Source organism: Eptesicus fuscus, chromosome 4 (genome assembly GCF_027574615.1).
Source record: "Eptesicus fuscus isolate TK198812 chromosome 4, DD_ASM_mEF_20220401, whole genome shotgun sequence".
NCBI classification, from domain to species: domain Eukaryota; kingdom Metazoa; phylum Chordata; class Mammalia; order Chiroptera; family Vespertilionidae; genus Eptesicus; species Eptesicus fuscus.
Genome location: NC_072476.1, coordinates 51,481,584 through 51,503,203, shown reverse-complemented (window position 1 = coordinate 51,503,203; position 21,620 = coordinate 51,481,584).

The window sequence follows — 21,620 nt, the reverse complement described above, 5'->3', positions numbered from 1 at the left end:
CTGGCACAGTGGGAATGGCCCTGGTGCCCTATGAGGAGACCGGGGGAATGGGGTTGCCGAAATTCCCTAAGCCTCTTGCCACCTTCTCCTTTGCAAACCACACCATCCAGATCCACCAGGACTGGAGGCAACTGGGAATCACAGCCGTGATTTGGGACATGGTAAGCAAATCTTGAGGGGCCTCTGAAAACACCTGCAACTGATTATAAGACTGGTCTTTATTTAAAAAGAAATAAAAGAACAGCTTTGTTGAGAAATACCCATATACTGTACATGTCACCTAAAGTCTACAATGAACTGTTTTTTTAAAGTAAATTCAGAGTGGTACAACCATCACCATGCTCAATTTTTAAATATCTTCGTGACCCATCCCCTCCAAAAAAAACTTCTACCCACTGGAATCACTTTCCTGATCATCTTCCCCAAAATAGATTGCACTTTAAAGGAGGGTAAAGGAAAGTTGAAGGAAGTTAAAACACTGCACAAAGGATATTGTAAGATGACAAAGCCCAAAGTGAAGATCATGTGTTTTCTTTAAAATATATATATATTTTTAAAATTTCAGAAAGGGAGAGGGAGAGAGAGATAGAAACATCAATGATAAGAATCACTGATCAGCCGAAACTGGTTTGGCTCAGTGGATAGAGCGTCGGTCTGTGGACTGGAAGGTCCCAGGTTCGATTCCGGTTAAGGGCATGTACATTGGTTGAGGGCACATACCCCGGTGGGGGGTGTGCAGGAAGCAGCTGGTAGATGTTTCTCTCTCATCGATGTTTCTAGCTCTCTATCCCTCTCCCTTCCTCTCTGTGAAAAATCAATAAAATATATTTTAAAAAAAAAAAAAGAATCACTGATCAGCTGCCGCCCACAGGCCCCTTACTGGGGATTGAGCCTGAAACCCAGGCATGTGTGCCCCTGATCAGAATCAAACCTGGACTCTTCAGTCCACAGGCCGATGCTCTCTCCATTAAGCCAAACTGACCAGGGCCATGTGTTTTCTTCAAGTTCTGCGTGGTTGTAATGGTCCCCAAATCTATACTAATAAAAGGGTAATATGCTAATTAGAGTGGTTGTCTTCTGGACATCTTTCCAGACAAAGCCGCAGTGGCTACAGAGGCCAAGGCTCAGGCAGCCATAACCAGCTGCAGTGGCAGCAGCATTGGGGTTATGGGGGTGGTGCCTCCAGAGGGAGGCCAGACGGGGGGCCAAGGCACAGGCAGTTTGGGGTGATCAGGCTGATAGGGGAGGGCAAGGTAGGGGCAATCAGGCTGACAGGAGATCAAAGTAGGGGCGAGCAGGCAGGCAGGCAGTGGGGTTAGGGACAATCAGGCAGGCAGGCAGGTGAGTGGTTAGGAGCCAGCGGTTCCAGATTGTGAGAGGGATGTCCGACTGCTGGAAATTGGACATCCCCTGAGGGGTTCCAGATTGAAGAGGGTGCAGATTGGGCTGAGGGGCACACCCCCCCTACCCCCCCCTCCCACCAGTGCACGAATTTCGTGCACCGGGCCCCTAGTATTTATATAATGAAGAATCAAACCAAGCAAATCCCATATTACCATGTAGCTACAATACACAGTTAATTACAAATAATCAACATGCTCCTCAAACAACATATCTAAGAGCTTGGATTATTTATTACAATCATAAAGTCCTTTGTTAAGCATGGAAGGGAGGAATAGCAGTCAACTCTGTCTAAGAAGAAGAGGAAGAAAAATGCCAAGGATATTTAATTTGTAATGAGACTTTTTCTAATAAAACAGTTTATTGTTTAATTATTTTAGTTATATATTTATATCTTTAGTTATTTGGTTAATGCATTATTAGTCAATTAATTTTGCCTTGACTCAGAGACTCCCAAATAAACAAGGAGCATCTGAGAAACAAAGTATCATATTTTACTCTTAAAATATAATTTATTATTTTCAAGAAATGTCACATCAGCAAAATGTCATTTACAAGTCTTTTTTTTTTTGCACTAGAGGCCCAGTGCACAAAATTTGTGCACTGGAGGGGTTCCTTCAGCCCAGCCTGTGCCCTCTCTCACTCTGAGACCCCTCAGGGGATGTTCGCCTGCTCGACATCCCTCTGGCCATCCGGGATCCCTTGCTCCTTATTACCTGCCTGTTTGCTTCTTACTGCTTGGCTCGCTGTTCCTTCGCACTGCTGTGGAGGTGGGAGATGCTCCCACCACTGTCACTGCACTCCCTAGCCATGAGCCCGGCTTCTGGCTGAGCAGTGCTCCCCCTGTGGGAGTGCACTGACCACCAGGGGACAGCTCCTGCGTTGAGCGTCTGCCCCCTGGTGGTCAGTATGCATCATAGTGACTGGTCATTCTGGTCATTCTGCCGTAATGGTTGCTTAGGCTTTTATTATATAGATACTGTACAAAATTCTCTGGTCTAAAGTTTGTCATTACATCTTTTTCCCTTTTTTGGACTGTGGTTTGAAATATGTAAATATCTACATTTAATAAATATTTAAGCTTTCAGAATTCTTAAAATATGCATAAAGGCAATAATAAATTCTAGTATGTATCATTTTAGTAACATACAAAGTCTCCTTTTCTAATATTGTAAGGGAAATATAGCAGTCTCAATTCAGATAAGAAATTAGTTTCTTATTGCTCTGTGTACTGGTCGGGGTGATGACCATTAGTAATCAATGGTAAGTTTCCACAAGTATTGAACAATGTAGTCATCCCTTGAAGGTTGAGCATTGCTCAAATTTTAACATTGCTATGTAGCAATATGGAGCTTTTGATTGTGCTGGTATTCAGTAGTAGGAACAATATTTGCACTGTATTATCTCAAGCTTAATTACAAAATTATGATACATTTAGAAATTCAGACTGAATAGCCTCTTTATTCTGAAAGACTCAACAAAACTCTAATGTAATTTGGTATACATTCTATTAATGATTAGTGAAAAAAACCTAGTAAATATTATTTATCTATATTCATTTATTAGTAAATGGCAGTTTGATGGCCCTGCATATTTATTTTCTTAACTAGATATTATGTAAAGGGAATATTTTCTTATCATAAGTACTCTGAGATTAAGGAAAGGCTGTTTTTACTGATATGAGGAGTATATTTTTATTTTTTCAATGAGTTATTACTAGAGGAACTTTATTGAAAATGTTTTCAATCAATGCACAATACTGTTCAATGCTTTTCCTTTTAATTAAACAGGTTTTAAAGTAGGAATGTTTATTAGTTTTATTAGGAATAAAATGCTATGGGTTAAATTTTAATTACATTAAATTAGCAAAGCATGGCTGTGGGTATTAAGTCACCCAGTTACAATAGTGGCACTCTAGAATTGGTATCTACATATGTATATCCTTTTAATAGTAAACATTTTTAAGGGAGTGTTGGTAAAAGTTCCTCATATTATTTCTACATGTCTTGTGATAATTTTTGTCTCTGACTGCTATGTTTACTATATAAACACTAAAGGCACGGTGCATGAAATTCGTACATGGTGGGAGGGATCCCCTCAGCCCAGCCTGCACCCTCTCCAATCCGGGACCCCTCAGGGTCCATCTTGCAAATAAAATAACTTCAGAAAATAATTTTAGAATATACATTTAACAAATTACTAAAAGTTATTTTTTTGTACAAATTAATGCTGCACTAACCACAAGACAATTTGATTATTTCAATGCCTATAAGGAAATTTAGAAATTATTGTAATAGTTTTATTTATATATGTTTATCAAGATTTTGCTTTTTATTAAATGTGACAATCTCCTCTTCCACTCAGTGTTTCATCTCCTTAATACAGCCTCTGAAGACTCTTTAGTTAATGTGTATTTGAAGTATCATTCTACTCACAATGAACTGTGCTGAAAAGTACCATCAAGCCTTTAGCATTGAAAGAAATCAATTTAGTGATGGTAAATGGTCTGTGGTCTCATAGGGATAGACCCATCTGTTAAAACTTTAAAGCCATACAAATCAAATATCCTTTCCTTTTGTAGAGTGCTTTATGTGGAATTAATGTATTTTAACCCACATGACACCAGCATTTTCTATTCTTGTAAGATGTACAGGAAACTCATATCTTAAAGGTGCTGTGGAATTAACCTTTTCAATTCAATTCAGCTTTTTTTGCTGATCATGATAGTCAAATGCTGAGACATTGATCAATGACCAGTGATCTAATTTATTTTGTTGTTTTGTTATATGTGGCAGCCACAATTAACTAGTTGTATGCCTGTAATTTTCAAAATTCTAATAACAGATTTAATAGACTATTAAACACAGCATTGGATATTGATGCCTGCAATGATTTCAAAAATCACTGAGTCATGTCTAAACCTCCCCTATGCCATCCACAATATATTAAAGCCATCTATACTAATAAAAGGGTAATATGCAAATTGGTCAGGACATCCTCACAGTAACAACCGAACAGCAGGTTGCATGGGGCAACAAGGCTGGCAGGGGGGTTAGTGAGGGATGACCAAACGACTGAATGGCAGACTGTGTGGAGCAACCAGGCTGGCAGGGGGGGAAGTGAGGGGTACCAGGCCAGTGGGAGTGGGGGGCAGTTGGAGGCGACCAGGCTGGCAGGGGGGCAGTTAGGGGCAATCAGGCAAGCAGGCAGGTGAGCAGTTAGGAGCCAGAAGTCCCAGATTGTCAGAGGGATGTCCAACTGCCAGGGATTGGGCCTAACCCAGCAGTCGGACATCCCTTGAGGGGTCCCAGATTGGAGACGGTGCAGGCTGGGCTGAGGGGACCCCCCCCTTCCATGCACAAATTTCATGTACCTGGCCTCTAGTCTATAAACATAAAAGCCTAAGCAACCGAACTACTGAACGACCGATCAGTCAACTGGTCGCTATAATGTGCACTGACCACCAGGGGGCAGATGCTCAATGCAGGAGCTGTCCCCTGGTGGACAGTGTGCTCCCACAGCCAACCTTCCATGACTGACCAACCTCCCGCGGTCCCTCCTCCCCCGGCTAGCTGGCCCTGATTAGCTCCAATCGGGACTGGGCGAGATGGCCCCGATTGGCCCCAATCGCTGGCCTGGCCGAGGGACCCCACCCATGCATAAATTCATGCACCGGGCCTCTAGTACAATTATGTAAACAGTATGTGTTTGAGACTAAAAGGACACAAAGTTATTTTATTAAAAAAATACTTTCGTATTTTAGAACTGTAATCACAAAAGAGATATAATTTTTTCAGTTTGCAAAGTCTGAGATCATGTCTTTTCCCACGGATTCCTTAGGGACAAAAAACCTCAAGTTTTCATGTAAGTTTTAAGACAATATTACCAAAATAAATGCATAAATTTAGAAAACTTACTAGATGCTATAATATAAATAAATTTTAACAATTATAAAAAGTTTACATTTGTTTTAATATATTTTTTATTTATTTCAGAGAGGAAGGCAGAGGGAGAGAGAGATAGAAACATCAATGATGAGAGAGAATCATTGATTGGCTGCCTCCCACACATCCCCCACCGGGGATTGAGCCAGCAACCTGGACATGTACCCTAACCAGGAATTGTCCTATGACCTCCTGGTTCACAGTTTGTTACATTATTCTAATGTATTGATATAATTACCTACTTCAATTTTGATAGTGAGGATAGGTAGGTAGATAGATAGATAGATAGATAGATAGATAGATAGATAGATAGATAGATAGATAGATAATCGGTAAGACATTTTAAAGTAAAAAGAGAATATATGAAATTATAAACTAGTTATAAAGAAATCCATATGCCTATCAATAATTAGGATATATGATGGCATATAAGTATAATAAATAACCTCAACCACTGAGCCACACTGGCTGGGTAAAGCTTGTTTTTTTGAAACTGTATTTAATCACTACAATTCAATTATAATACAACTAGAGGCCCTGTGCACGAAATCGTGCATGGATGGGGTCCCTAGGCCTGGCCGGTGATCAGGGCCAATCAGGGCCCGCCGGCGGGGGGGTTGTGAAGGACCACAGGAGGTTGGCTGCTGGCCCCAGGAGGAAGCCGGCCCTTGGCCCCCCTGAGAAAGGGGTCACATCCACCACCACCCACCCCTGGTTCCCCTTCCTAGCCCGGGGCCTGGCCCTGATCAGTTGATCAGGACTGGATGGCCAGGGGAAGGAACAATGGGATGTTGGCCTGCTGGGGGAGGTTGACTGTGGGAGCACACTGACCACCAAGGGGCAGCTCCTGTGTTGAGCATCTACCCCCTGGTGGTCAGTGCGTGTCATAGTGACTGGTCGTTCTGGTCATTTTGATTGTTTGGTCATTCCAGTCGCTTAGGCTTTTATATATATTGTTATACCATAAAGATGACAGAAATCCAGGAACACTTGAGAAGCTCTTATATGTACCTAGAAAACACTTAAACCCAAAACACATGACAAAAATCTTAAATTATATTGAGAATTAACTTATCCCAAAGAGAGAACGTTTTTACTAAGCTAGTTAAAGTGAATTATTATGCAAAGAAGAGTTATCTAATCTCTACCCTGAGACATCAAAATATAATTATTTAGCTTCTTTTTATATCACACTATTCTACCAATTTATGGGATACCTTGTTTGTAAGTATTCCATCAAAGATAAGTAATATTTGGTTTAACATAGTTGATAAATTTCCTTGGAAATAACATAGTATTGCAGATACTGTATGAGAACCCCTGGAATTTTTCAGCTTTAATAAGCTTTCAGCAAATTAAAGCAATTCAATAGAACAATTATCTAAACATGAGTCTACACATATTCAAGCTTCCCCATATAAGCATGGATATGTAGTAAGACGTTTTTTTCATGAAATTCATACACACACACACACACACACACACACATAGACATACCACTCCCTTTGCAATATGTTAGCTATTGTTTTAGGGGTGTTTGTTTTGTTGCTTTGTTTTGTTTTGTTTGTTTTCTTGGTTCTTTTTAAGGCTTTTAAAGAGTAATACTGTTTCTTTAGGAAATATTAATAATTAAGAAAGTATACCTCTAATATCCACAAAAGGCTGAAAAACAAACAAATAAAAAAATCTTGGAACTGATCTTCTCACATTGGTTACTTGAAAGCTACCACATCTCCAGCATATCCCTAGCTGTAAAATCTTTGAATTATCACTCTTACACCTTATTTTTATTTTGCCCTATTATAATTTAAGACTATGTTCACCACTGACAGCTAATATGATTTGATCCTGGCTAAGGTTAAACTGGAAGGAATTTACTCTGAATGAATAGGGGAGAATGGCTGAACTCATTGAGTATCTAAGCTGTAAATCTAAGAGAACCAGTCAATCAATTATGGAACACTTTGATGATTAACATTAGTTTGTTACATTATTCTAATGTATTGAAATAATCACCCCCTTCAATTTTTATAGTGAGGCTAGACAGATAGGTAAATAGATAGGCCAGATAGATGATTGATGATAGATGATAGATAGATAGATGATGATAGATAGATAGATAGATAGATAGATAGATAGATAGATAGATAGATAGTATATAGATGATAGACAGATAATAGATAGGTAAGAAATTTTAAAGTAAAAAGAGAATAAATGAAGTTATAAACTTAAAGAAACTATCAATTATCTGCCTATCAATAATTAGGGCATATGGTGGCATCTAAGTATAATAAATAACCTGCTTTATATTATGTAAACCATAACATAGTTCAGAGTGAGGGAGTGGTTGTCCAGACTAAAATATTATGAGGTGATAATTATTTTATATTACATTCCTTTTGCCTTTTAATATAAATAAAAAACATTTATTGTATAGGGCATTTTTTTAAGTTTGGGTAATAAAAGTGGTGATTTAAAACACTGACCAGCATTTCTATCTGTGCCTCTGGCTGATGTGGAACATTAAATGCCGGCATGCCAACCAATCACAACCCAAGCCCTCAGCAGCTCTTAAGATTGTGTATAATGAATAACAGATTGTAGCTTGTGTGTTTATGCATGCTTCTAGGATTTTTTTGAAACCTTTCTTTAAAACATGTAAATTACCTTTAGAATCTCTCTCTGTTTGACAACTACAACTATGTCAGCATGGCAGTAACACATAGTATGGGTTGTCCAAACTACGACAAGCTGCTTGACAAAATCACAGAGCAATGACAATGGGAGAGTTTCTATCTTCCTTTCTATGCATCAATCATGAAAATATCTGCATTCAAAAGGAAATATGTCTGGCTCTCAGATTAAGTTGTTCATTTTTCCAATTGTTTTTATTTTAAAGATTTTTAATACTCAGAAGTACAAGAAAACAAAGAGACCCACAATTTCTCTGTCAATATTATCCTACTGACATGAAAATAAGTGTAAAATTTACTTTAAAATAATAAATGCTTGAACAAAAATCAAATAATTAATTTGACAACCACTATTTTGAGATATAGCTATGAATATCTATGATTGCCAGAAAATATTTTAGGTGTTAAAAGTACAGCAATAAATATACTGGGCAAAGTCCTTTTTCTTATAGCGCAGATACCTTAGTGCCAGAAGAAAATAAATAAACAAACAAGGTAAAAAAATAAACAAGGTAACACAGCACAGGTTTCACTAACTGAAATATAGTATAGGATTCAAACAAAAAGCACAGTGAAAAGGTAGAGAAGGTGAGGAAACAGGGCTCATATAACAAAAGGCCCTTCAAAGCAGAGACCTCAATGAAGTGAAGAAGGGAGACCAAGGAAGTAGCGGTGGGAGAAGCAGAGGAAGAACCACAAGCACAAATTCCCTCATCCAGGAGCAATCCTGGAGTTATCTTTAATTTATATCTTTACATGTATAAAGGAATCTCTTTTTTCTTTTTTTTGACCTTCTAAGCTTAAACATGCAACACCATTTTCACACAATTAGAAAATGAGGAGTTATCACTCAAAAGGGGAAAAATGGCATGAATCTGATAGCCATTCGAATTATAGAGGAAGTAATCCACTAAGCAAAAGAGGAATGCTTAATTTTATACAAAACCCAGTAAAACAAAATATATTTAAAGCACTGTGATATGTAAAAATATTAATTTTCCAATTAAATTACTTTCAATGGAATTACCATAAAAGAAGAAAGTGGGAAGAAATAACTTTCATATTTATTAGGAATGTTTATTAGGTTGCTTAAAATGTTAATGTGTTTGAATCCAGTAATTCTTATTCTATGATACTAGACTAAAAATATAATGAATAAAACATTAAATGCTTTATGACAGGCATTATTTTTCATGGTTAAAAAAATTAACAACCTCTATGACCAATATAAGGCAAATGGATAAGTAAATTATGCTGAAGCCAGGTTTGCAATTATTATGCTGCCTTTAGGTATGGCATTTTCCAATACTCTAATTACCCTTAATTAACCATAGTCCTAATCTTAAGTAATAAAAATGTTTTGCAAATAGTATGTAATTTATGTGTTCTACTGTTATTAAAAAAGTCTGGCTAATTCAAAACTCATATAATACACAAAATATTTATAACCAAAATATGCAAAGACCTTTTACAAATTAAAAAAAAATCACATTAAATATAATAAAATAAATGAACAAAGGTATAAAGAAATAATAATTTCAAAATACAACTGCAAATGAAAAATAAGCAAAGAAAAACCTTGCTTTCTTTCAGGTTTAGGGTGAACGAAGAGAAATCTATTCTTTGTCATTAGATTGTGAAAATTTTAATAGTGCTGGTAGGGATGCAGAGACCTAGGTTCCCTCATACATTGTTGAAGTCAATGAAAACCAGTAAGGGAACAGTTAGTAACATATTTTCAATGGACTTACACTATCATCTAGCCACCCCACTTCTGGAAATTTAATTCTATGGAAATGAATGTATCAGGATGTCTGTGCAATGATATTTATTGTAGTATTGTCTGATCAAAAATAAAAGAGAGATAAAATATATTAAATATATACATTTATACTATGTAATATTCAACACTAAAAATAATCATTTAGAGCTATCTGTATCAATATAGATAGAGGCATGTGATGTATCTTACAAGAAAAAGCAAATTGTCAAGAAATATACTATTCCATACTTGTAATAACAAAAAATTATTTGAAAAAAAAATGAAGGTGTAATATTCACCAGACTTCTTCTCTGAAAGAAAAGAAACAGGGTACAGAAAGATGAAGAAAAGTTACTGCTAAATGGAATAATACACATGGAATGATTAGATTGCTGCAAGTTAGACAGTTCCTCTCCTCAGCATGGTGGGTTATGCCAGACTCAGGGAAAGCAAATAATATTGATGAAAAACAGAAGCAAAACCTGGGATGACTAAGTCAAGTGTTAAGCAGCAGAGGTAATTGTCCATAGTGTTAGCTGTGGGCATTTGTAACACACTCAGAGCAGTGTCCCAGTTTGCTCACAAATTCCAAGAGCGCTCATTCCTTGTAGAACAGTTGTTGTTGACGTTACCCACAAGCGCCACCATCCTTGTTCGTGCAATTCAGAGACAGGTTGATAGAGAATCTCAATGTTACATAGAAGAACCTGAAATCAAGAATAACTAAGCATTTGTGTCAAAACATTACTAAGCACAACGTATTATAGAACCAAGACCAAAAAGGTCAGAGTTAACAATACAAACAGAAGAAAACTTTAAAGGCACTACATTTAATACCTCAGAATGATAAGAGAGTATTTCTTTATGAAACAAAAATAGGCCATTACACAAAAGGAGCCATTCAGAAACAAAACACCAAAATAAAATTGTATGGATGATTGATCCAAAATCCCCCCAGTCTTTCCCTTCTCAGTTAATGTCCCCACCTTCTACCCAGTTGTTCAGTATAAATACTAGAAATTAGGCCTTTCTTTAACCTCGCAGTTTATATTCAGTCCTTCAGAAAAGAACTGTTATCTCTATTCATATTCAGTTATCATCATCTCCAATGTTAGCACAATAGCCATCCTTGTCTCTATCCATTATGACTTCTTTATAGTTCTTATCGCTATCATAAATAAACTTATTTATAGAATCTATGCTTTGTTGTTGTTTTTTATCTTTGAGTTATGTGATTGCCAAAAAGACAATAAAATGCCTATATTTCATACTACTAAATCCTAATCCCTAGAATAAAACCTGATACAAAGTATACAGTTCAAAACTTTGTGATAAATGAAAGGTTTTGGGTAAGTTTATAGGTGAGAAACAGCAACTTGTTTAAATGTGTAATCTTATATTAATTAAAAACCTTTATTTGCATTTTATTCATTGTGTTCTTATCTGCATATTACTGATTAAATAATAAGACTTTAAAGGTTAGTAAAAAACTGTTAATTTTCACATTGAACTTATTTTTCCTTGTGGGATTTTTCTTGAAGAGGGAAAAACATATCAAGATTCATTGAAAACAAAGAAAGACTCAATGAGACTGGAAATGGAAAAATTTCCTACTTTGATTTTTGAAAAAGAAAAATGTTATATTTGAAAATCAAAGAGTTTTGCATTAATATCATGCAAGAATTCAGAACTGATTATTAACATGTTTTGCAACAACTAGAAAACAAAGTAATGATCATTACTATTGGTTGACTAAGAAAAAGCCTTGTTAGACTAATTCATTTTCTTTTTTGACAGGCTTACCAGACTAGAAAATCAGAAAAAATGCAGTAGAGAAGATATCCAGATTTCAGTAAGGTACATAAATGTTTCTTATGATATCCTTATGAATAAGATGAAGAAATATGAGTTGAATGATTACACAATTCAGTAAATTTGTATTTTGATGAACAACTATACCTAGAGGTTTCCAATTAATGGATGACTTTGATCTTGAGAGGTATTTTCTTTGGCCCTATTATTTTATGACAATACTTTACTCAGTGACATAAACGAGAATCTTTAATGCTTATTTATCACATTTCTGAATAATATTAAACTTGGATAGAAGAGAAAATTAAACCAGAATCTACAAAAAAAGTCAAACTACATATGTGTCAGAGGAAATAAAAGCTGTCCTGGGTGGTGTGGTTCAGTTGATTGGAACATAATACTATACACCAAAGGGTTGAAGGGTCACAGGTTTGATTCCTAGTCAGGGCACACACCTAGGTTTCAAGTTCCATCCCCTGTTGGGGTGCATACTAGAGGCAACCAATTGATGTTTCTCTCTAACATCGATGTTTCTCTCTCTTTCTCTCTGTCTCTCTCACCCTTCCTCTCTCTGAAATCAATAAACATATCATTGAGTGAAGATTTTTTTAAAGCCAATCTGTTTTACTTTACATGTATAGAAACATAATATCTCCAACAAAAGCTGTAATATTTCTGGTATCTTCTAATCAGATATCTTAAAGATTGTGTTCAGTTCTAGGCAGTAAATTGTAATAAATTATCCTATATAATAAAAATGTAATATGCAAATTGACCATCACTCCAACACACAAGATGGCCACCCCCATGTGGTCAAAAATGGCCACCCCCTTGTGGACACAAGATGGCTGCCACAAGATGGCCGGCAGGGGAGGCAGTTGGGGGCTACCAGGCCTGCAGGGTAGGGAAGTTGGGGGGACCAGGCTTGCAGGACAGGGCAGTTGGGGGGGACCAGGTCTGCAGGGGAAGGCAGTTAGGGGCAATCAGGCAGACAGGCAGGCATGTGGTTGGGATCCAGCTGTCCTGGTTTGTGAGAGGGATGTCCAACTGTCCATTCAGGCCCAATCCCAGTGAGCACTCAGACATCTTTCGAGGGGTCCCGGATTGGAGAGGGTGCAGGCGGGGCTGAGGGACACACACACACACACACACACACACACCATGCATGAATTTTATGCACCTGGCCTCTAGTGAAAAATAAAATTCAATTAATAACAAATATAGCAGTGATAATAAACTAGATAAGAAAAGAAGATCAAGTTGCTATAGGGAAATGAAATCATATTGTTTAATGGACGTCACCAGGCTGAAAGAGAGAAGATTCAGAAAAGACATATAGTTGTTTCACATGTTTAAACGTGGTTTTTGTTTTTTTGTTTGATTGTTTGTGTGATTTTTTTAAATGGAAAGAGATAAGGATTGCCTGGCTGATGTGGCTGGGTATTTGAGCATTGACCTATGAACCAGGAGGTCACAGTTCAATTCCAGGTCGGGGCACATTCCCAAGTTGCAGGCTCAATCACCAATGGGGGAATGTGTAGGAGGCAGATAATCAAAGGTTCTCTTTCATCATTGATGTTTCTGTCTCTCTCACTCTCCCTGCCTCTCTGAAATCAATAAAAAATATATTTTAAAAAAGTGATAAGGACTATTTGAAACACTGTAAAGAAAAGAACCAGAGTAAGTGGGTTTAAATGGGAGAGATTTATGATATATATATATAAAGACCAATTTAGTATTCATAATTCCATGAAGATGGAAAGAGTAACTTTTGGGATGTGTTCAAAGCAGAGACTGTAAGATTAAGTTAGCAGAAAATGTTATCTGGAAATGTAGGCAAGTTTAGATGTTGGACTATGCATCTGTTGCAAATTCACTGCTGTAATGAAACACATATCAAGTCAAAGAAATGGGTCTTTTTAAACATAAAATTTTATACCTACAATTAAAATTTGAACATTATGAGAAAACAATTTTTGCAGTGAAATTTGGTTTCCTTTCTATTGAACTTAAGAAAATGTAAATATTTGTTTATTTATTTTCATTGTTTATATAGTGTTGAAATCACTGACTCAATGAGTCTACTGTTTTGAACAAATTTACATAAAGTCTTCTGTTTGGGGTAAGAAAGGGGGAGATATATGCAGTGAGGCCAAAAGAATGAAAATGATTATAATTTTTGCCCTTCCAACATAACCCAACTCAGCCACAGAGTTTGTCTATACTCCACTACTGGAGATAGGCAGAAGTAAAAAAATATATGTTTTCATAAAAGATATTTTTTAAATTGAGGCAAATTTTACATACACTAAAATGTACCCTTACTCTTGATATAGTTCTTTGAATTTTGACATATGTATGCAACTGCTTATACACAACCATAATCAAGGTTTAGTTTCATAAACCCAAAAAGTTACATTTCCCCTTTTTAGACCACCCTTCTCCTTACCCCCAGACTCTAGCAAGTATTGATCAGTTTGTCTACCTATAGTTTTGCTTTTTATATAATGTCGTATAAATTGAATTATACACGATGCAACCACTTCCATCTGGTTTTGTCATGAAGGAAAGTGACAAATGTAGTGCCTTTTAAAGTCTGGCTTGTTTGGGATTGCATTGAGATACCACAATTAGGGCAAATATAGCAGAATGATGATTGGCAAGTTGATACAATCGACAGTGGAAGTATGCAGGGAAAACAACAATACTAGGACATATAAAATTAGTACTGAACAAATGTGAAACACCACCTAAGGAGTCTCAACAATTGAAAAAAATATTTTAGGGGGGATGAGATCCTACAGTTATGTGGGTAGAAGATAACTCAGTGGAATTCCCATATTAATGCTAATGTGACCTCATTTATAGCCCTTGGTGGATGAGCCTTATAAACTATAGAGTATAAAAGCATGCCAAGCCCTAGCTGGTTTTGCTCAGTGGATAGAGCATTGGCCTGGAGACCAAAGGGTCTCAGATTTTATTTCAGTCAAGGGCACTTGCCTTGGTTGCAGGCTCCTCCCTGGCCGGGGCCCTGGTCAGGGCGCATGCCGGAGGCAACCAATCGATGTGTTTCTCTCACATGGATATTTCTCTCTGTCTTTTCCTCTCTCTTACACGCTTCTAAAAATGAATGGAAAAATATCCTCAGATGGGGATTAGCAAACCACACACCCCCCAAAAAAAAAACCACACAAATAAAAGCATGCCAAATTGATTAAAATAAATAAATAAAAACAAAACTCACAAACTAAATACTCTGTCAACTGGAATGTTGAAAATAATGCTGACAATCAGAGAAATGTATAAATATACTGCATTTGCCCCAAACTCAAGATGAAGGAGTTCAAAGAAGGAAAACAGGAACTATATGTAGCCGTGGGTCAAACAGAAATAGATTAGTGGAAGGAAGTTGTTAAGTAAATGGTTTTATTCTAAGAAGTTGCCATCAGACTTCTATTTTAACCATGGTCATTGGTCAGGTTCATTCTAGTAGATTTCACAACACTGGATAAATTCAAGGATAAGCTGAGATTACAAATTTACTTGGGGTGATGTAAATAGAAATAGTTTACTAAAACAAAAAGCTTAGTCAAATTTCCAAAATGCTCAACCAGAATTTTTTTTCAAATATACTTAATAGCAACAAATTTTTTTTCTTAAAGAGACACTATTCAGAATTGAGTGTTTTGTGTGTGTGTGTTTGTTTTAATGACAGGGACAAGGTTGGTTAATAGCTCAGTTTTGCTCAGTTTGGATTTGAAGGAGAAGGATGTGACTTGTGTCTTGGGAATTCTGGGAATAAAAGTGGTTCATGTTTTCAATCCCCCATGCCTTTTTTCTCAGTCATTACTGGGACACACAGACTCACTTGCTAACAGAATATATTCCAACATGTTGTCCTTGCTGCTCCAACCCTCTCCAGGGCTTTAAGAAAACTTCCAAAAACTTTTTATCAGTTCACCCAAGGGAAGATGTAGCTCAGAGAAATTGCTTTACTCAATTTTGTGTTTAGATGTGATTCCTCTTCCTCTGATTCTTCAAAAGAATTTAAATTGTTGGTTTATCATATGCCACTTAATTAACAGCCCCATCTCTGCAAAGCCTTGCATTAACTGTCCTATGATATGCTGTTGTTCAGCCAAACACTTATTTTTTTAAAAAAAACTTGGATAGGCAGCAGTGGTTAGGTGAGAACTTTATTTCCTATCCTAACAAAAAAGAGGCATACTACCATGAAAACAAAAATTTGACCTGTTCCTACTAAAGAGAACTATTTATTACAAAGAGTGCATAAAAACAGTACAACTTTTCTGTAGCTTTGAAAGATTTTCCTGTCATCACTAGGTACTTTCATAGGGATCTTAAGTGAAAGATGAAAGACAATCACACTCCCAGAGCAGGCACAGTGGCTTCCCTGTGCCACTCACTACCAGAATGACTAAGACCTCAATACCTGAAATGAGAGAACTGAGTTTTTATACAATGGCGAGAATACAGTACAATACTCTTAACCAATCTAGCACCCATTCACACTAAATATTCAACTTGATAAAGACATTAAAAACCAACAACTAACATCATACTTAATAGTGAAAATCAAAATTCTGCCCTCCTAAAACTGGGAACAAGGCAAGGTGTCAACTCTTAACAATCTTATTCTGTTATAATACTTAAGAGGTAGCCACTCAAAAAAGGCAAGAAAAAGACATAAAAGGCATACATATTGGTTGGAAAGAAATGAAACTATCTATAGTTACAGAAGACATGATTTTAGAAAAACCACGAAGAATCTATAAAAATACTCCTTGTATTAGAACTAGTAAAATCACAAGATACAAAATCAGCATGGAAAAAAATCAATAACATTTCTGTATACTAACAATTAGCATGGAAAAAAAACAACACAGCAATTAAAAGCAAAATACCATTTACAATTACTCCAAACATAATGGAAGATTTAAGTATACATGTAACAAAATATGTTCAGGATGTATATATTAAAGTTAGAAAATGCAGATGGAAGAAATCAAAGAAAACCTAAATAAATAAACAGAGATAACAAGTTCATGGGTTACAAATTCAACATAATGAAAATTCTCCCCAAATGGATCTATAGGTTTAATGCAATCCCTACCAAAAGAAAAAAACAACCCACAAGGATTTTGTAGACAAAGACATTTCTAAAATTTATATGGAGAGTTATAGGCTCTAGAATAGCTCTAATTATCTTGAAATAAGAATAAAATTGGAGGAATCACTTTACTTGATAATTAAAATCTGCTATATAGCTACAGTAATCAAGATATTGTGCTTCTGGCAGAGAAATGCACACATAGATCTACATAATAAAATAGAAAACCCAAAAATAGGCCAATGCAAATATGCTCAACTAATTTTGTTGGAACGTTTTAAAAAGCAATTCAATAAAAGAAAGATCACCTTTTCAACAAATGGTGCTGGGAAAGTCAGCATCCATAGGCAAAAACAAACAAACAAACAAATAAAAAAAAACCTGATACATCAATTTAAACCTCAAAAGTTATCTTAAAAATAACTCAAAATGGATGAACTTAAATGTAAAAAATAAATGCAAAGGCCCTGGGTAGCTTATTTGGTTAGAGTGTCATCCCAATATGCCAAGATCCCCAGTTTGATCCCTGGGGAGCCACATACATGAATCAACCAATGAACGCATAAATAAGTGGAACAACAAAGTGATGCTTCTGTCTCTCTCTGTCTCTCTTTCTCTCTCCTCCTTAAATCAATTAAAAAAGAAAGTAGAAAACTTTGAGAGCAAACAATATTCAGGATTTTTCAGAAAAGTATTATTGGACTTGGCACAAAAATATGATACATGAAAAATTGAAAAATTGGATCTAGACAAAATTAAATTTTTTTGGCTTTGTAAAAGCTCATAATTTGAACTCCTTAGACTTGACCTATGAAAGAGAGAGGGATGCTTCCCAAATTTTAGTACAAGAAAAGCTTTGGCAAACTTTGCATTAATTTACCTGGAAAACAAGTACATGCAAAGGTAAGGATTATCCTTTCTCAGAACCAAACACTGTATTTTCATAAGAAGTTATGACATATCACCTTTATGCATTGCTATGACCTTGCCCTTTCTACAAAATAACTGGAAAATATAATTTAGTGCTCCTTGAGAACCTCTCTACTAGTTGATGGCTCTCTCTACTCCCCAGGACAAATGGTGATTAGATTACATCTGATTAGATTGGTTCCCATTACCTATTACTCTTCACCTTCACAAGACAACACACCGTAGATATATACACACCATGTAAACTGGGTTTGAATACCTTGAATACCTTTTTTGAAAAAAAGCTATTGTTTAGCTCAATTTTCCTCCAGATTCTCACATTTCCCTTCATATCTCTCTCTCCCTCAAGCCTCATGAATCCTTTCCTTTACAAAACAGCTCTTGTGCTTCCCAGTAGTGCTGTATCTCTCCATAATTATGCCTTCCTTCTCCTTCAACATATTGAAATTTTTATTCATTAGAACTGGTCTCTGCTAGATACCACCCCTTCAAATGTAAATAATTGATAGCCTAAACTTTATTATATTCCCAAAGGAGGGCTTACTAATTAAAAAAAAAAAAGATTCAAGGGAGCAAACCTTGTAATCAAACAATTTTGAAGCATAACTGATACTTTCGGATTGGAAGGGTCACTCAAATGACATTTACATTATTTTATAATATCTCTTTCAAGTTGTCATATAATTTGGGCTTGGATACTTTGAATAAAGAGGAATTCTGTGTCCCAGGACAGAGTATTACATTTAGATCAGACATGCATGACATTAACAATTTACAGAGTGTGTAAAACCTGTGTCCCTCCAATTTCCACTCATCAGATACTAGTTCTGCCTCATGGGATCCACCTAACACAATGTAGTAGTTGAAAAAGCTATTATTTCTCACCTGACTTTGCTAGTCATGAGGTTAAAACTGTGCTTCATATTATGATTCCAGTGCTTTGACAATTGTGGAGACACTCCTCTGAGCAGATTTTAATTAGCTTATAATCTGTTTAAATGACAATATCCAAAAAATGAATGCATTATTACAGGTGGGAATGATGGGTAGCCCAGCATTATTATTACACTCATCCTGAAAATTTCTTAAAATGCAGCCTAAAAGTAATCATATTTTATTTATACTACTCTACGTTTCAAATTTTGTTCACTGCAGTCTATTTTCTAGACAATGCTAAAATGTTAATATGGGCCTTAAAAGCAGACCATGTCCCTCCTCTGCCCCATACTTTTTGATGGATTTTCTTTCCACTCAGAATGTTGATTTGGATTGTCTATTTTGTGCTTGCTTCGGTAGCACATATACTAAAATTGGATTGTCTATTTCTACTAAAACATAAGCTCCAAGAAGGTGGGAAATTTAGTCTCTGTTCACTGCTGTTATCACCATTCCTTAGAATAGTGCCAGAGGAACTTAATAAATTGTTACTAAATAATAATTAATTATGACTAAGGTAAGAAAACATTTTTTTACTAATTGCTGCTATACCTAAGCCATAGGTCTCTCAACTGCTAAATTAAAACTGTAGGACATTGTTCAGTGCCATCTTTTGTACAGAATTATACCTTTAAAAATCTAAGACAATCAATTTAAAATGTATTTGGACTAATTAGATAACAAGCCAATTGTATAATATTCAAAACCCAACACATTTTCCTGTACTGTAATAAAAAGCAATTATAAAATGCAATGGAAGAATACCTCCATTCATAATACTATTGGAAAATATAATTAACCGAGCAAAAAACTTTAAAAGAAATGTAAAAAGTGTATTAAGAGAAGTACAAAATTGTACATAAACACACAAATGACTTTCATGAATGGAAAAATATGACACGTTCTGTGGTAAATACTGTAAAGCTGTCAATTTCTTCACAATTAATTTAAAAATCAAATTAAGCAAGCGATTATACACCAATAAGATGCTCAAGATAATGTGAAGAAATCTATTAACTTTATTTGAGGGATTAACTTCTAAAATGTTAGTTAGCATAAGGCAAGTTTCAAAAAAATTAAAATGTTTGATTTATTAAGCCAAGTAAGACCAGTCTAGGCCTAACATTTAGCAATGAATATTTATTGTTTAAACAATAGAAACATAATTAATTTTTTAAATCATCAGTTTAGACTTAATCATATTTTAGCCTATCATTATCTTCTACTACACAATTTTTCAACCAATAAATAAATTTCCTTTCCATGTGCACATAATCAGCATAATTCTTGACCATACTCTCAAAATGTTGTAATACTTTAACCAATTGTATCTGTCTAACATGCTGCAGTGAAAATCATTTATAAATGTTGATTATGACAATTTCTATAAGGCTCCTTATTATAAATTTTCCTTTAAATTGATACTTATTTAGTTTGCTTCTGAATATTTCCAAGAATAAAATTTAAAACATAGTTTTTCCTTTAGATATTCCTATATTTCCTATACTGCTGAAAAGTCTCCTCAAGTAATGAGAATATGTATATACAATAATTTCATTTTTATGTCATACATTTGCTATTTCTCCATATTGTATAGAACATTTTATAAGACATTGTCTCAAACTCCTGACTAATGTTGAGACATTACTTAATTACCACATTTCTATTCTAGTAATATATATATAAACTAGAGGCCCGATGCATAAAATTAGTGCAAGAGTAGGCCTTCCTTCACCTGACTGCTGGCACCGGCTTCCCTCACAGCCCTGGCTTCATCCAGAAGGACATCCGGTCTAATTAGCATTTACACTTTTATTATTATAGACTAGAGGCCCAGCACACACGAAATCGTGCGCTGTTAGGTTCCCTAGGCCTAGCCTGGCCTCTGCTGCCCTGTGACACTATGTGAAGCTCCCTACCCCGGGACGCTCCACAATGCTCGCGGCCCCTTGACTGCTCTGTGAGACTTCCCCCGCCTCGACACTGCTCCACAAGTCTCCTCCCACCCCACCATGCTCCGCGAAACTCCCCCTGCCCCACGACTGCTCCGTGAGGCTTCCTCTGCCCCTTGACTGCTCCGCGAAGCTTGCTGCCACCCCACGAAGCTTGCCTCTGGATGCTCCGCAAAACTCCTCCTGCCCCGCCACTGGTCTGTGAGGCTCGCCCCACCCCACGACTGCTCCGTGAAACTCACTGCCACCCGGTGACTGCTCCCTAAGCTCGCTGCTGCCCCGTGAAGCAGCCCGCCACTGCCATCGCCACCACTCAACAGTCCCCAGTCCTGCCCACCGCCACTCCCCCCCCCCCCCATGGTGAGCGGTTTGGGGGTCGGGGGGACCGAGAGATGCTCCATGTACTTCAGGATGACTGGCCATTCGTTCAGTCATGACAGCATCTGGCTCTTTACATATTAGGATAATATTGATGCAGTTAGTAAAAAATTATTTATTTATTCTTTGCCCATTCATATGGATCCTGGTTATCATCAATTCATTTTTCATGTTATCCTAAAGCATCCTTTTAACAATATCTTCTAAACTCTTCTCGCATATTGACTGTAAGCTCACCAATAACTTAGTTTTCTGGTATTTGATTTGGTTTATTGCCCACCTTCTGGAGCCTCTCCCAGGCTCCATAGCTCTTTAAAGCCCTGACAGTGCTTCACTAATCTTATTTAAGTAAACTCACAGTGCCCTGAGCTATAATTGCCAACTTTATTTGATTAAGCTTTGTTTTAATTATTTCACCTTGGCTTTCATATTTCTCTTTCATGACTTCCTGGATATACACTTTATTTCAAGTTTGTCATGGTTACACCAATTTGACAGATATCATCAGAATTAGCATTCCTTTAGTAAGTTCATGTAAAATTTTTAAGCAATAATTCTATTTAAAGATTTCTTCAGAGGATTTAGTCAGTTTACCAGAAAAGGAATTACTTGAGTATATGGGAATGCCAAATTTATAGGATCCATCTTATTAAAGGATTATTGCTGCAAAGGAAACTAAAA